The sequence below is a fragment of the Octopus sinensis genome, linkage group LG8 (assembly GCF_006345805.1).
Source record: "Octopus sinensis linkage group LG8, ASM634580v1, whole genome shotgun sequence".
Taxonomy (NCBI): Eukaryota; Metazoa; Mollusca; class Cephalopoda; order Octopoda; family Octopodidae; genus Octopus; species Octopus sinensis.
In genome coordinates, this window is record NC_043004.1 from 49,352,733 (window position 1) to 49,371,240 (window position 18,508).

Genomic DNA, 18,508 nt, shown 5'->3' on the forward strand with positions numbered 1-18,508 from the left:
GGCCGCAGTCAAATGACTGAAACAAGTAAAAGAGTAAAAGAGTAAAGAGTAATAAATTAACGTAGTAACGAAAGATCCTGGTCAAAAGGGAGAAGTTCCAACATACATGGGAAAGCCCAGGAATGTAACAATGAGCATTAAATATCAAAGAGAAAAGAAATAATTTTGTTTCGTTGACAAAATAAATAACCTTGTTCCTGAATGGAAGAACCCATCTGACTGACAAAGAATTTTGAAAATGCTTTTATTTTTAGACTAAAGTCAAACAGTCAAATCCATTCAACCATGTGATCAATCTTTAGCGACACCAATTACAAAGAAGTGACAGAACGTAAAAGTATTGAGAGGTTGCTATTCTTGTTGTTGCTGCTGCTGTTGTTGCCACGACGCTGGCTTAGAAAGCAGGTCAGAAATTCCCTTCGGAAATTTACGATCAGCTACATTCTTTTTGTCCTTTGTTTTTGTTTTGATAAGAAATCTGACTTCAAGCAAAAAAATATTCAGACAAATACATAACAAAAACACCAGGACTTACAAACATATATATAACATACAGAAAATTGCACTACTGGGTACTGCACACATCCTACGCAGAACACTTTCAATACAGTAACCGTCAGAGCATCACAACAAATCACAGCACATACCCAAGACACACAGAGCTACGCTCGGTAGTGAAGTGAAAGCACGCTATAAAAATAAAAACTACTGAATGATGATGATGATGATGATGATAATGATAATAATAATAATAATATAATAATAATAATAATAAATAATAATAATAATAATAATAATAATAATAATAATAATAATAATAATAATAATAATAATAATAATGATAATAATAATAATAATAATAATAAGCAGTTGTGGTCGCTGAAAAAGGTGGTAGTAGTACCAATAATTGTCGGAGCCCTGGGAACAGTGAGTAAAAATCTTGAGAAGTACATGGAACAAACAGGAGCTGCAATAAGGGTGGAGCGTTTACAGAAAACAGGACTGCTTGGAACTGCTCGAGTACTCCAGATGGTATTTGAAAAATAAGGAATGTTACCTCAGTTCACTGGTTGTGCTCCAGCGTTAAAAGCTGTGCAAAGACAATAATAATAATAGTAGTGGTAGTAATAACAATAATAGTAGTAGTAGTAGTTGTAGTAGTAGTAGTAGTAGTAGTAGTAATAATAATAATATTCTCTTTTATTTGCCACCAGGGCGAATGATAAGGGGGCAGACAATATAAAGACACAAAAAAGTATGGGGGTTTACATATAATGGAATGATAAAATGTTAAAGGAAAAGTATACGCAGTATTTATTAAAAGAAGGGAAGTACTCATAGTATATGGCACTAAGAAGAAGAAAGAAGAAAAAAGTTATAATAACGTGGTCTTCATGATTACAAGGGGATCTCTAGGGATAATCGAAGAACCCCACCATCCAAGATCACCTTGAATACTGGAGCAAGTGCCCTTTCCAACTCCTTTCTGACTCACAGTTTTTAAGACATATTTCCTGAACCTGACAAAGATATTGTAGGAGATGCAAATTTTGATTTTGCAACCCCTAAAAATTCTAAGGAGTGCAAGTACTCCCATGCACTCCCTGTTCCCGGGTCCTTGCCTTATTCAGGGACCTTTTGAGCGGGATGAGCTACTCGACCTGAAGAAAATTTTAACTGAGCCCCACTTGCAAGGTCATCGCACACATATGGTTGTGATGCGTGTGCCTGGGGTACGAAAAAAACGAAAGACGAAGACAGGTGGTGTACAAAACAAACAGATGTATTAGTATAACGCTCAGACGGGTAGAAATGATGGGTATACTGGGCTGCGTATATTTTACCCCTTTCTGACTCACAGGTCTACTCTTGCCATTTTCGCAACTTTCACCCACCTTTTGGTAAATTCACTATAGGACAGCACCTCTCTCTAGAGTCTTACTTTCCTTTTCAAGTGAAACTTGAAAAGGTCGATGAGGGCTTTACCAAAGAGAAGTGTCTCTGTTCTCATTCCTTTCAGCCTGGTCCACCAGACAACCTCTTTCGCCATCGAAACGTAGTCTAGTTATCTGCTTATGCCGGAGCAACGCAAATAAGAACCAACTGAGTCCTTGGATCGTTGTAATCGACTAGTCCTTTCCCCACCAAAATTCAGACCTTGTGCCTATAGTAGAAAGGATTGTTATTGCGTATCTATAAACGCGCGATCTGGCAGAAGCATACCGGACAAAATGCTTAGTGGTATTTTTTCTGGCTTTGCGTTCTGAGTTCGTCAATAAAATAAATACCAGCAGAAGAGTGGGATCGATGTAATCGACTTTCCAACTTCTGCAAAATTTCAGGTGTTGTATCTATAGTAGAAAGGATTATTGCTATGCATATAAATGGTGGTGGATATGCAGAATCCACAATTCTTTAGAGCATCAGATAAAATACCTTTGGATTGTGGCTCTTCACGTTTTAAGTTTAAATACCCATCGGGGTGAATGCCGCCTTTCAACCTTTCGGGATCGATAGAATAAGGTACTAGTCAAATGCTAGAATCGATGACATTGACTCATCCAAATTCCGGGCATTCTGCTTATGCTAGAAACAATCATTATTGTATATATATACATATATATACACACATATCTATATCTATATCTATATCTATATCTATATCTATCTATATCTATCTATCTATCTATCTATCTATCTATCTATATATATATATATAATATATATATATATATATATAATATATATATATATATATATAATATATATATATATAGGGAGAGTTTACGAAAAAACGAAAGACGAAGGTGGTGTATAAAACAAACAGATGTATTAGTATAACGCTCTGGAATAGAAAAAGTCTTTTACGTTTCGAGCCTACGCTCTTCTACAGAAAGGGACACAGAAAAAACAAGGAGAGAATATATATATATATAATTAGCTTGAGAGGATAATTCTTTATGTCTTCTTGTTATGTCTATTGGCGACAGTATTTAGTACACCTATAACAACTGTGATTACTTTTGTAGAAACCCTCCAGAGTAGTCGCATTTCCCTAACCAAATCCTGGTATTTCCCTATTTTCTCCTGTTCTTCGACTGATACAGGTAATTCTTCATCTCCCTTGCCTCTTCCCCTTCCTTTTCCTCCCCATCCTCCTTCTGTAGTCATTATTAACTACCGCTAGGTTTCTGTTTTTTTTTCTCAAACTGAAAAAAAAATTTCAAATTGTTAAGAATCAATTTATTTATCCCAAATCATGTCATTGAACCATTTGGGTTATCTCCTTTATTTCTCATTCGGAAGACCTGCAAGTTGATGAGAAGACGACACAGTAAGTAAAAAAAAAAAAAAAAGAAAGAAAAAAAGAAAAACAAACGGGTCGAGAAAGGTACAGTCAAAGGAAGAATAGAATCGTATTATAACCATTAATGTATAAAGATATCTGATAGCCTGACCAATAAAGACCCATCATTATGTTTGCAAATTATGGTTAATTCACATTATTCTGTGAGGAGCATAGGACCAGTTTCCCGGTTCCTCTGGCGAATATATTCCTCTCTGGACGTAATACTGGTCAGTCGTAAGATTACTCATTTTTACTAGCTGAGTGGACTGGAACAACATGAAATGAAGTGTTTTACTCAAGAACACAATGCATGGATCTTTTCGATTTGAACGGCAGTTTTTAACATAATTTCTAGGTAACTAAAAAATTTTAAACTTCGTATACTGGTAGAATGTGTTTATAAAACATCTTTTTCTCTTGGCTTTAATGGGAAAATTCTATAGTTTGTAAGATATTTGTTGTTTTTTTTCTTCAATTTCTGCACTTTCAACCAATCAGTGACGTCTATTGAGTTAAAAAGCATTCTGTGCCGTATGAATATGTCCCTAGTTTAAGAAACAGATTGGGTTTATTTACATTTGTGAAGAAAAAAAGATACTCTTCCCCCACCCCTAACCCTAACCCTAACTAACCCTAACCCTAAAAGAGATTGAAATGCAATAGATCGATTCTAGGGTCATAATTATGGGTGACAATTTCATATGACTCCGCAAGAAAAAACTGCCGTTCAAACCGAAAAGATCCCAATGCATCGCCCAGTCCAGATATCAAGACCACAATCTTACGATCACGGGTCCAACACCTTAACCACTAAGCTACGCGCATTCAGTTATGCAAATTATACTGATCAAACATTATTTGTTATCTGTAGCTCTTCGATATGTAAAAATCATTGGCAAATCTGACCAGCAGGCTTGTGGAAACTATAATATGCTGACGAGCAGGGCTATCTTAGCAGCATTATAACACCCAGGGTAAATTAATACATTGGGTCCTATAGTTTTTTTATTGAGTGACAGCAAACCACAGCGTACATACATCAGAATTTGGTCCCTAGAGTCGCGAGGCCTCTGGGCAACTGAGTATTGTGCCCATGCCATAAGATGCCTCTGCTGACGAAGTTAAATAGTCCGAAACATCATCATAGTCGTCCTCTGCCTACAAAGATCACGTCTTTACTCAAAGTATCTACAGTAAGTTGGAGATAAATTTTAATTTAAAAAAAATGATCTCCCTTTACTTTGGGAAGCGTTAACAAATGTTGCAAGAGTTTTGTTTTCTTTTTGCAACGAAGAGAGTAATTTCAATTAATTAAGGATTTATTTGTGTGTGTATGTGTGTGTGTGTGTGTGTGTATAACATTTAGTACATCAGCCCTTAACCTATTTATTCACTGACAGACAGTTGCGTAAGACATGAAAGAGAAAGAAGAAACTTAAAACATTGTGAAAGAGAGAAAAGAAAACAGAGAGAGAAAAAGGGAAAGGAAGGGAATGAAGTGAAGTAGTAAGGAAGAAAGAGAAAGAAAGTGAGAATGAAAGGGAGAGAGGGTGAAAGAAAGAGAGAGTGGGAGAGAAAAACAGAGAGAAAGAAAGAGTAAGAGAGAGAGAGACAGAGAGTGAGAGAGAGAGCACATGTTTATTTATTTATTAAAATATTTCCTGACAGATGATCCAATGAACATTGCAACAAATGTTCTTATTGTACGAAGGCCGCAAGGTGACATAATTGTTAAGAAAAATGACGACAGCGGTTGTTTATTTATTGAATTCACCGGATCCTTCATGAAAGGGAAAATAAAAATAAAATGAAGAATGAATAAACAAACAAAACACCACCCCCAACACCAATGCTAGAATAAAAGTAGGGCGGTTCGTATAGAGAAAAACATCTGATATTTGAACGCACGCACACACTGCATATGTGTATGTGTGTGCATGTGTGCGCGCGCGTATGTGTGTGTGTGTGTGAGTGTGTGTGTGTGTGTGTGTGTGTGTGTGTGTGTGTGTGTGTGTGTGTGTGTGTGTACGCGCACATATGTGTGTGTAACTAATAACTAATTGTGGTTGAAGTCCTTAGTTCGAAATGTAGTCTGGTTATCTGCTTACGCCGGAGCAACGCAAAATGCGAAGTGAAGTAATTTAAGTAATTTCAATGCATGCAATTGCACTAGTTTTCATCTATTTCATTTATTTATTCCTCAGTTTATTTACTGTACCGATAATTTTAATAGAATAAATAAAACTAAGATGCTTAATTATAATTAAATTTTAATTTCAACCGCCTATATTGTCATATATACAACTATAAATATGCTAGTTACACTTTTAGGCTTCCGTAGCTGAGTACGATAAATCGTAAGATTTCGGTTAGTATAAATAGGCCATACGAACTCTCCTGTTATCAGAGTATAATTAAAATGGACGTAGGTGAGGAGACTTTACAATTCGGTCGGATCCTACTTCCAAACTACTAGAACAGATCCCTACATGGTCCCTAATGCAGACTGATAAGGCGCTAGGAACTTTTACCAGGCATGTAGCAAGAGAGAGGTAAAGGTTTCTCTTCTTATATGGGTATTTTCTTGACCTAAATGTCGTCATCGTAGACACAAACAAAGGCCAATATTATAATAATACATTATCCACCAGTGAAACACTGTTATCACACAAACCACTGTTGATGTTACTATTATACTAAATATTTTTTTAATACTAATCCTAAGATTGCTTTGGGCCGTGGACAAACACACACGTATTATTGCATCGATTATTTCTTTAAAATCTATTTGATATATTTTTTCTTAGATTGCATCATATATATATATATATATATATATATATATATATATATATATATACATACTATATATATATATATACATATATATTTCATTTGGGTGTTAACCCTGGAGTTTACCCTATAAAACTCATCTACGACTACAGACTATCATACAGATGGTGATTCAGATATATATATATATATATCTCCATACGTAGTATACCTGTAGAATGAAAATGATTGCTTGGTTATAAACGATTCTTCAGGTAAATTCTCCCGTTTAGAAATTTCCTGATTATTTTTCTGGGACTTTGAACCCCTTAATATTGCTCTCCGTCTCTCCGTAACGCAACGGAAAGAATATCTCGAAAGAAAATGGCAAAGGCAACGATTTTAAAAATAGAAACGATCATGATCATTGTTTATTTACCACAAGGACAAAGCAACCAGATTACAGTATGATGCTACGTAAACACATACGTATATAAATGAAGTGTTGAGTGTGTCTATTTATATTTGTGTGTGTGTGTGTTAGAATTGTATGTATGTGTGTATATGCACATATATGTGTGTATGTGTATATATGTGTGTTTGTGTATGTGTGTGTGTATGTTTATATACGTCTTTATGTCCGTATATTTGAAATTATGATAATGATTTTGCTTATGACTCCTCTGTGTTTTTAATTTATGAAAGACAAACAAAAGCCTGCCTGTTAACCTAAAATTATCTCCCTTCAAATGTTTGTGTGTCACCTTACAGAGCGAACTCAATCCAGTTGGTGGCGTTTTACATTATATTATGTAATATTATTATTGACTGGTGATTACCACTGTCTGTTGTTTATTATAATTAACTGTTGCTGCTCTAATGTGGAACCTGTTTGCCTTGATGTGAGGTTTTTCGCAGATTCTCATCTAATGATTATTCATATATTTACTTTTGGAAGGTGGGAATGAAGAGGAATATGTGGCGTTTATGGTTTGATTTTAAAGAATTGTTGAAGCGTCGTCATCGGAAAAATACTCTGTGGTACTTAGTTGTGTCACTCTACTTCGTGAGTTCAAATTCCGCCTGGGTCGTCGACTTTGCCTTTTATCCGCCAGGCGTCAATGTAATAAAATACCAGTCAAGTATTGGAGTCGATTTAATCGACTAACAGTTTTCATCGCAATTTCTTGGCCTTCCGTTAGAAGCAAGTATTATTATCTAATAAAATGCTTTTTGGTACTTAGTTGCATCGCTTTGTGAGTTCAAATTACGACGAGATCGATTTGGCCTTCCCTTCTTTTTTTCTGTAGTCGATAAAATAAAGTACCAATCAAGTACAACATTGACTAAACCTCTTCTCTCAAAACTACTGGCCTTGTCCCTAAATAAGAAGCAATTGTTATTGAAGATAATAAAATAATGTAAAAACCAAGTTCTGGAGGGATTAAGTTTAATCAACTGTTCCTCTTCTTCGGTACCTGTTAGAAATTATTTCTGAATTCTGGTTCTTTAGATTCAGTCGAAACACAATATTGGCTTCCATATTTTGAATGCAGCAGTCTCTCACTCATTCATTATTTTAATCATTTTAAAAAGAAAACGTCAATGAAATGATGTGTTCATTATTTTCAAACGGCATTTAGCTAACACAAACGAAATAAATCTAGGCTATATTCGAGGATAGAATCTGTGGAATGTCTGAAAAAGGTGTTAAAATGAGATTTTGCTGTCGCTAGCGCATTTCTATGGCGGAGAGAAAAGTATGGCAGCGATTGTGGTGTTGTAGCATTTATGCCGTTCCGAAATACTAACATTGAAGATTCGATAATCAAACCGTGCAGAAATTGTACGGGTTGAAATATTGAACTAATTTTTGTTAACAAATTTTGACTGATTCACCATGAAAAATTTAATGACGATGTAAGAGGGTACTGTGACTATTAAACTAATGTAAGCTTGTGCTATTTTCTAATTTGATAGAATATTAATAAGTCCCTTATGATCTAGTGGGATCCTGGCGGAGCTGAAATAATCCCTAACCCTTGTAATATTGGTATTATAGCAGTTGGGGGAAAATAATTTGTTTTGTTGCTTTTAACGCTCGTTCACTCTCTCTCTCTCTCTCTCTCATACACTTCTCTCTAAAGTATCTCTCTTCCTCTCTCTGAGACATAACACATTCTCTCCTCCTCTTCTTCCACACATTTCTGTCTTTCTCTCACTTTCCCTGGCACACAATTTTCACTACATACAACTCCATTTCTCTCTCTCTGTTCTCTTACACATACACAGCAATCTCTCTTTCTCTCTGGCTCATAGATCTCTCTCGCATACATACACACTTGCGCGCGCACACGCACACTCAATCGTACACACAAATACACAGTCTCTGTCACTGATGCACACACCAATCGTGCACACAGACACATTCTCTCTCTCTCTCTCTCTCTCTCTGATTTACACATACATAAACACATCCTCTCTTTCCAATATAAACACACACTCACACATACACACACATCTCATTGGTGCACACACTTCCTCTATGAGATACACTCATCGTTTTTCTTTGATTCACACTCGCTCACTCTTTCTCCCTCTCTCACCTTATCAAGTCTTCAGTCTCTCCACCCCATACAAACTCTTCCATTAACTAGACCTCATATATTGCCATATGTATCACAGCTAACAACCCCATGTTCATTTCAGTCCTGGAAACCCAAATACTTCACAACCTTACTCCCTATGATGATGCATGGATATCTTAGCTCTGTTGTGCCACTAAACTATTTCGTATTTTCCATGGTATAAGCAAAGCCTAGATTCAAGAGGTTATAATGAAAACCTAACAAGTACAGTAATTTTCGTTAGCAGGAAAGAAAACAAGACTTAACTGCCATCTGTGAGATAGATGTTCACTCTGCAGAAAAAGAGGAAAAAGGAATTCCATATGGGTGCACGGGAGGTGCAATAGGATCATAGACAAGCTGGCAGAGTCTTTGTATGTAGATGTGCAGTAACGGTTAGTGAGTAAGAGTAAAGATAAAATAAATTCTATCAATAGCTTCTGTTACCTAGGTGACCTAATTAGCATTGGGGGAGAGTGTTGAGCGTAAGAATAGAGTGGGAACGGTTCAGGGAACTGTTACCTATGCTGGCAACAAAAGGATTTGTTTCTCTGATAGAAAAGCAGATTATAGATGCTATGACTGTATGAAGTGTAATGTTGCATTGTATTAGAACAAGGGCATCGATTTTTGGAGGGTGTGTGTGAAAGCTGGAAAAAAAAAAAATGAGGTGAACATGTTCACCTTATTTGAATATGAGGTGAATATGTGTAATGTCAGTGTGTATGAATGATGAAATGTGTGTGTGTGTGTGTGCTGGGAGATAAATTAGCAATTAGAGAAATCAGATGTGGTGTGTAAAATGGAAGACTGGGCTGGCATGTGGATGTGAGTAAAGATGTACAAGGTGATCCAGTGAAAGAAAACTAGGGATGAAATAGTGAAAGCTGATAGAGATAACTGCAACAAGTTGTGGTGTACTGTTATGCCGGAGACCTAAGTCAACCCATTCCAGTATGATCACACACAAATATGCATACTAACACGCACATACACACACACATGCATGGTCACACATAAATGTCTGCATACACACTTGGGTGTGTGAGAGAGAGAGAGAGACTAGGGATCACTAATTTTGGCACCTCCCAGTCAGTATAGATCTCTCTAGGAGTTCTGAATTCCCAGAATCTTACCAGGGAATGTAGCCACAGGTGTAGCTGTGTGGTTAAAAAGCTTGCTTCCCATGCATGTGGTTTAGGATTCAATCCCACTCTGCAGCACCTTTGGCAGATGTCCTCAACTATAACCCCAGGCCGACCAAAGCCTCATGAGTGGATTTGGTAGGCGGAGACTGAAAGAAACCCATTGTATATAAATGTGTGAGTGTTTATATATATATATATATATATATATACACACACAAGGTGTACCAAAAGTCATGCATCAAAGCATTTGACATTTTATTTATATTATTAATGTTATTCATCATATACAATATGTGTGTATTCATCATTATTTTATTTTAATCAATTTTAGAAAATTGAAGTATGACTTAAGCAATTCTGGAGCATATTGAACTTGTTTTGTGTGTAACTTTTGGACCACCCTTTGTGTATGTGTGTATGTATATATATATATATATATATATATATATATATATATATATGTGTGTGTGTGTGTATTTGTCCCCCGATTGCTGCTTGACAACTGATGTTTGTGTATTTAGGTCCCCCATAACTTAGTAGTTCGGCAAACGTGACTGATAGTATAAGTCGTGGGGTTGATTTGTTCAACTAAAATTCTTCAAAGGTGGTGCTCCAGCATGGCTGCAGTCAGTTGACTGAAGCAAGTAAAAGAATATAAATACATGTAACTGGCACTTCATCAGTTATGACGAAGAGGGTTCTAGTTGAGCTGATCAATGGAAGAGCCTGCTCATGAAATTACTGTGCAAGTGGCTGAGCACTCCACAGACATGCATACCCATAATGTTGTTCTGAGAGAAATTCAGCACGATACAGAATTCGACAATGCTAGCCCTTTTAATTACAGGTACAATTCGTTTTTGCCAGCTGAGTGGACTGGAGCAACTTGAAATGTTATGCTCAGGAACCCTGTGTGCCTCCAGGAATTGAACTCACAACCTTACAACTGTGAGCTGAATAATCTAACCACTAAACCACATGTCTTCATTGTACACTGTAGATCCATAGACAAACAAACAAACATATCAACTATATATGGCAGCTATGTAGTCTGTGGATCACACACCCACATAAAAGGTACATGTATGTATATATGCATACATAGCACGTAAAAGCACCATCTGTTCGTGTCCGTTGCCAGCCTCGTCTGGCCCCTGTGCCGGTGGCACGTAAAAACACCATCCGTTCATGGCCGTTTGCCAGCTCTGTCTGGCACTTGTGCAGGTGGCACGTAAAAAGCATCCACTACACTCACGGAGTGGTTGGCATTAGGAAGGGCATCCAGCCGTAGAAACACTGCCAAATCTGACTGGGCCTGATGAAGCCTTCCGGCTTCACAGACCCCAGTAGAACCGTCCAACCCATGCTAGCATGGAAAACGGACGCTAAATGATGATGATGACATACAGCCTGCAATGTGGAGTTTTACAGTCAGCAACTATTGACTTGGGGATCAAAATGATTTTAATCCCTTCAGACCGTAGTGATCCTGGTGGTGCTGTGTAGCATTGATGCCACCTGGGAATGTCTGAATTTGTTAGGCCTGCACTAGCATGCCTCCCGCCCCAACCAGTGTCATTTGTAACACTACTTTAACACTTTAGCATTTAAACAGGCCATATCTGGCCCCGAATATTCTCCCTGTTTTATGTTCAAGCTGGTGAGATCCAGCCTCCCATTCCTACACTGCAATATCATACTAAAAATAGATAATCACATCTTCGAAATCTCAAAGCTACAAGATAATGCAGGATGAATTTTATAAAATGTAAATATATAACATTTGACAAAAGGAATTAAAAGTTTAAAGGGACAATCATACACTTAACATTTCCTTGAGGTTTTATTCTCAGTATTTAGCTTAGGTTTTAGTTCCTCATACCTCTAATATATCCATGATGAAATATTCACTGCTCTTCTCTGCAGTTCACTAAGCACTGGTGCTGGTGCCATGTAAAGAGCACTGGTGATGGTGCCATGTAAAGAGCACTGGTGCTTGTGCCATGTAAAGAGCACTGGTGCTGGGCCACATAAGCACCTGGTACATTGTAAAGTAGTTGGTGTTAGAAAGGGCATTCAGCTGTAGAAATCACGCCAGAGCAGACAATGGAGCCTGCTGTGTTCCCCCCCCCCCAGCCTTACCAGCTCCTGACAGACCATCCAACCCTTGCCAGCAGGGAAACTGGATGGTAAATGACAGTAATGATGATTCCACTCTGTATTCTTTTCCTAAGACACCATCGACTCCACAGTCAAGACATTTTTGTTAAACCAAAAATTTGCCAATAAGATCAGAGGATGGCTTTCTTATTTCAGTATGGTGAGGGAGCACAAGCTTCTTCTCCAAATTTTCTACTAGCAATTTCCAGTCATTAGTACTATTCAAGTCTGGGTCTCAACTTTCCTTCAATTAACACTAGTGTTTAATAATAATACACTCATATATTATATTCACACACTTGTACATATGCAGATTTTGATCGACTGGCCTCCGTGCCGGTGGCACGTAAAAAGCACCATCCGACTGTGGCCGTTGCCAGCTTCGTCTGGTCCCCGTGCCGGTGGCACATAAAAAGCACCATCCAATCGTGGCCGTCTGCCAGCCCCGTCTAGCACCTGTGTCGGTGGCACGTAAAAAGCACCCACTACACTCACGGAGTGGTTGGCGTTAGGAAGGGCATCCAGCTGTAGAAACACTGCCAGATCAGACTGGGCCTGGTGCAGCTTTCTGGCTTCTCAGACCCCAGTTGAACCGTCCAACCCATGCCAGAATGGAAAGCGGACGTTAAATGATGATGATATATATATCTACAGATTGTATTTGCCAATCTTCTCTTGATTAGGGGAACTGGACTTATTGTAATATCTTCATGCGACAGGTTACCAGTTGTGTATCCATAATGTTTTGCACATTTCATCTGCGAATTATTATAATTATATAATTCTGAGCTTTCTGAAATAGCTGTTAAGAAATCACATATTTTATTCTGTATTTTTTGTACTCCATGTAAATATATCTATATAAAACCTAACTAGTACTACCTCTGTATCAGCTTGATTTGGATTTCTCTTATAGTTACCCTTGATGGTGTGGGCCTTGCCCTGGACAAAGAAATTAAATCCTTTTGAGCACTATTGTGTTTTCTATACTGAGCATACCCAGCTTTCACCTGGGTATGCTCACCTAGGTATATATATATATATAATACACACACAATCACTCTCCACCAGATCATGTCCCTCTCTCTCTCTCTCTTTACCACATTACACCTTCTGTGAAGAACAATAGACAGTACTACAGTATTTAGTTAATTATTGTCCAGGGTTCTCTTAGCTTTTTATGGCTCTGGTGTTGATAAAATAAGTACTGAAGCTGATTTATCAACAATTCCCAATCCGCCATATTTATGACCTTAATACCAAATTCAGTAACCCTTGATGTTGCTTTTGTGATGTGCTCGCATCCATCTTTCTTAATTGTTATCATTATTTAGGCAGTGGTGTATGAGAAACACTGATGTTTAGTTGTATTGTTTTCTGTGTTTATATCCTGGCAAGATTGTTAAAGTAAGTACCTGTCTTGTCACTATAATGACATATCTCCTTAAAGTTGTGACCTTGTGTACATTTAAAAGCTTATCTTGATACATACATACATTATATATATATATATATATATATATATATTGTATGTTCTAAGTTAAGTCACAGTTTAGAAAATGGTTTGTGATAGTAGCAAATATTTGAATGGCGCCTTTAATAACTGAACGGGAGATGTGGGCTTCTGTACTAATGGCAGAGGCGTATGTGTCAGTCATTCTTAAGAAGCAAGCAAAAGCTTTCACAGTATGTATCATTAGATTAGTTAGAAATGAACGACCATGGCCTGTCTCCCATTGAATCAGCAGTTTTGGACAATCTGAAGAGTGATAGCAGTCTTTATTATTTCTGTTGAAATACATTACTATTGTTTCAATTAATTTTGAAAATAATTGCAGATGATGTGTAAAAGGTGCCATTGACATGCAGAAGGTACTCACTACACTCTGAGGAGTGGTTGGCATTAGGAAGGGTATCCAGTCAATGAAACTAAACCAAAACAGACTGGAACTTGGTACAGCTCCCTGGTTTACCAGTTCCAGTAAAACCATCTAACCCATGCCAGCATGGAGAACAGATGCTACATATGAGGATGATTATGATGAAGAATATAGTGAAATAGCCTTTTCCTCATTAAGCTGGTGTTTGAAATATAAATCAACATAAAAAGTTTTAATTTAAATAATTTTAAAACATGAAGTCTTTATCATGGAAACCAAGGGTGGTCTTTGGGTAGGTTGGCATCAAAAGGGTTAAAAGTGACATATTCAAATTATAATGAATTCATGTGATTGTATTTATTTTAAGTCTTAATAAATCAAGACAAGACCAAGTACTGCTACTCGCCATTATTTTTAGATGGGCAGTAGATTAGCAGAATTATTCGAGTAATTTAGCTATGATATTCTATATTCTGAGCTCAAGACCTACTATGGTTGACCTTAGCAGCTTTCATGATTTCCTTCTCCAAACTGTATAGTTCTTACTCTGATGTCACTCACTAACCACTAACCTGTGGTAAGTTCTTCATGAGAGAAACACTTAGCATTCATGATGAGAATGAAGTCTGTGTGGCTTGTGTGTTCATTTGACTGGTAGCTCACTGAGTTCCTGGAATGATTGGGCCATTTGCATTGCAGAACTCTAGGTGCCTAATTACTCCTTATTCATTGTACCATACTCATAGGCTCCATGTACTCCATAGAAACCCTAATACATCAATGAGTTGCCAATAGCAGCTGAAGTAGTCTGGAGAAGGGGCTCTTAGTGGTCTTTCTGCTTATCTGCTGCCCTTACAGTAGCTTGTTTGCAGTGCCACTCTCATATTGTCAATAATTAGTTTTAGCTTAACTAACTTTCATTGACTCTGACCACCACAATTACTTCATTCATTTCTCAGCTAATAGTGTATCTCCTCTGCCTTTTCTGTTGCTGCTATAAGCCATAAGAATTTGTACTGTTGTTCCTTGCTTGTGTGGTGTTTGGTTGAGGTTCTCCTCCATCTTTCCTCTTGTATCCAATACACATTAATCCATCCACTCTAGCATCAACACAATATCTCCTGGCCTACCTTTCAATATACTGACAACGATGAGCAGCAGCAGCTCTAAAGATGAGAATTCTGGTGATTTAGTTGGTTGGCATTTGACTTCAGCATCTGAAAAGGAAAAGAAATTGGCAATTTACCTTTTGAAGATTAGAATACTTGTGGATGGATATTCCATCTATGATTGGTTTGCTATTATTCACCCGCTCACTTCAATTCACCTCATATTATAGTCATTATTGTACTGCTATTAATAACATTGAGAATGTTATTCATGGTTGCCTTGTATGTTATTTGTTACTAGACAAAAAAGAAAAGAAAAAGCAGGTAGGTTACTAATGGTAGTGGTGGTGGGGACATAAGGACAGTTTCTTGAAATTAGCAGTGGTGTAGGAAAGCACCATGTTCGAGTAGTATATGTTTTGCCTTTATTGTATCATCAGAATAAAGTGATAGAAACAGAGACCATCCATTTGTGTAATATCTCTACTGGTCGAGGTTACCGTGTCCTTGCCCATGTATGTGATCTGGGGAAGATTTTTTTAAAAGAAGACTAGTGAGAGAAGTCTTACATGCATTGCCCATACGTGTAAATCTTCCCTCTGTACACCAGTAATACTTATCCAAGGGAAAGGCTACTGATTTAGACCAATACAGCTTGGTACCAGGGTTGTAGTTGTTACTCTTATGATGCAATGAACGAAAACAGATATCACAAGGCATGTTTCCAAACCCTCTAACAATTTTACCAACCCACTGCTTTTTATTAGAACTTTTATTATTGACCCTGAAATTATAAGTATGAAAAAGCAAAGTTGATCTTGGCAACCCTCTGCAAGTCTGTCTATCCAATGCTCTTATGGCTACAAATTTAATAAAGATCAACATGCATTAAATTATATTGTTAATTTACTGAGAGAAAGGTTACGCATTGAGTCATCCCATGAATAATGTGGTTTTTTTTATACTCATTTTCTTTTTCAAAATTAAGATGAACAAATTTCTTTTTTAATTTAAAATATACTCTCCTTCATTTTCTACAATGCTCTTCCATCTATCTGGTAGACTTGCAAGGCCCCTCTTCCAAAATTCACTTTTATAGCGAGTTGATGCAAGTAGTTTATCCTGTCCCCCTTCGACTTCTGGTTCATGCAATTGAAAGAAAAACCGCATTGTTTATGGGATGACCCAATATATTTGTGGCTTTGCGGTTGGTGAGGAATTTTAAGCTGACCGTCAAAGTTTCCTAACTTTACATCTGTTGTTTACAGCTAATTGGAATTGAAGAAGCAACATGCAAGGACCAGTAGGGTTCATTTGAGTAATGTCTGTTTTCCATAATAGGTTTGGGTTAGGGTTATTTGTGGTAAGTGTTAAGCCCTGATGTTCTTCCTGTTGCCAACTCAAGCCCTTTCTTTCAGATAAGACTTAGTATGCATATGTGCATTTATATCTCCCTATGCGTTAGAGAGAAGGCATAGGGAGACACATGTACTCACATGATTACACACTTTTGCATGTATATATATATATGTAGATACGTAAAAAGCACACAGTCCACTCTGTGTAGTGGTTGTTGTTAGGAAGCATTCAGCTATAAACCAGGTGTGAAAACCATGCCAAAACAGACACAGAAGTCTGGTGCAAGCTCTTGTCAAACCATCCAATCTAGGCTAGTATGGAAAGCGGTTGTTAAACGATGATGTTATATATATATATATATATATATATATATATCATTATTGCCATCATCGTTTTAACAACCACTTTTCCATGCCATGCATGCTTGGATTGGGCAGAGTTTGAGGCAGATTTTCTATGGTTGCATGCCTTTCCTATTGCCAGCCTTCACCTGTTTCCAAGCAAGGTAATGCCTAAACATCCTTACACAGAATATTGGAAATGAATGACACTGCTTGTATGACAATAACAGTCATTTAAAACTATCTAGTGATGTTCAGACAAGGAAACACAAATATACAACACTCATACACATACATACACAAACACACACAGCAGGCTTCTTACTGATTCTGTTTAGCAAATCTACTCTCAAGGCTTTAGTTGACCTGGGGCTATAGTAGAAGACACTCGCTTTAGGTGTCATGCACTGAGTTTGAGCCCAGAACCAAGTGGTTGGAGAGCAAACTTCCTAACCATACAACCACACTTGCACATGCACACACACACACACACTCTCTCTCTCTCTCTCACACACACGCTTGCACAGGTATATTTACCTGTGTATATATAGTGATTCATTTAACATTCATATTTTTTCCATGCTAACATGGTTTGAACATTGATTATTTGTGGCAGGATTTTATGGTTAGATGCTCTTCCCATTGCCAACTGTTACTTGTGATAGGCTTTCAGAAGCATAAAGGGACCAATCATAATGTTTACAAAGAGGAAACTATCATATTATTGTTTCTATCAGCTAGTGACAAGTAATGCTGTGGGATGTCAATATTTGCAGTTGTATGCACGCAGATACAGATATAGATAAATATATGTACATTCAATGAGTTTCTATCTACCAATTCTGCTTACTAGACTTTGGTTGGCATGGTTCTATAGTGATGAAATTCACTTGTATAAGATGCTGTTCTGTGGAACTGACCCTGAAACTTTAACTACACTGATATATTTCTAAAGTTAATATAAACAGCTAGGCATAATAAAATATCAGAAAGGGAAAATTGAATCACCACTAAATGTGACTAAGGGTACCAAAACACCTACATTGCTAGAAATAGGACTAAAATATTCCTGGTGCTGTAGGAAGATTGCAAATGTATAAACATATGCTGACAGGGAAAGAAACTGCCCCATGACCAAATTGAGAATCTCTCAGACTAGACATCTAGTTTCGTGTATTTCCGTACGCTTTGACAGCGAATGCCGCCTGATCGGCTGGTGTTCCAGTCAGTCAGTGTATACGTATTTACCATAGAAATCTACGGATGATTTAGTGATATGTACACACACACACACACAGGTAAATATACCTGTGCAAGTGTGTATGCATATAGGGTGTCTGTGTGTGAGTATGTGCAAGTGTGGGTGTATGGTTAGGAAGTTTGTTCCCCAACCTCTTGGTTTTGTGCTCAAACCCAGTGCATGACATGTAAAACCTACTGCATGCGTTTGTGTATGTGTGTTAGTGTTGTATATTTGTGTTTCCTTGTCTAAACATCACTAGATAATTGTAAATGACTGGTATTGTCATACAAGCAGTGTTATTCATTTCCAATATTCTGTTTAAGGATGTCAAGTCATTACCTTGCTTGGAAACAGGTGAAAGTTGGCAGTAGGAAAGGCACTCAACTGTAGAAAATCTGCCTCAAACTCAGCCCAATCCAAGCATGTCTGGCATGGAAAAGTGGATGCCCAACAATCCTGGCTGCCCCATCATCTCCGCCTGTAACTGCCTCAAGGAACTGATCTCCAAATACCTCAACCG

At 37.4% G+C, this 18,508-nt stretch overlaps 1 protein-coding gene across 4 annotated transcripts in view; it reads left to right on the forward strand.

Annotated features, from left to right (window-relative positions):
• The first annotated feature begins 5,738 nt into the window (after window positions 1-5,738).
• Window positions 5,739-18,508, forward strand: part of LOC115215244 (RB1-inducible coiled-coil protein 1) — a 134,059-nt gene continuing 121,289 nt past the window's right edge. For all 4 annotated transcript variants that reach the window (XM_029784483.2, XM_036505384.1, XM_029784484.2 and 1 more), the window contains exon 1: window positions 5,739-5,901. The gene's annotated coding sequence lies outside the window, so the exon portion shown is untranslated. The remainder of the gene's footprint in view (window positions 5,902-18,508) is intronic.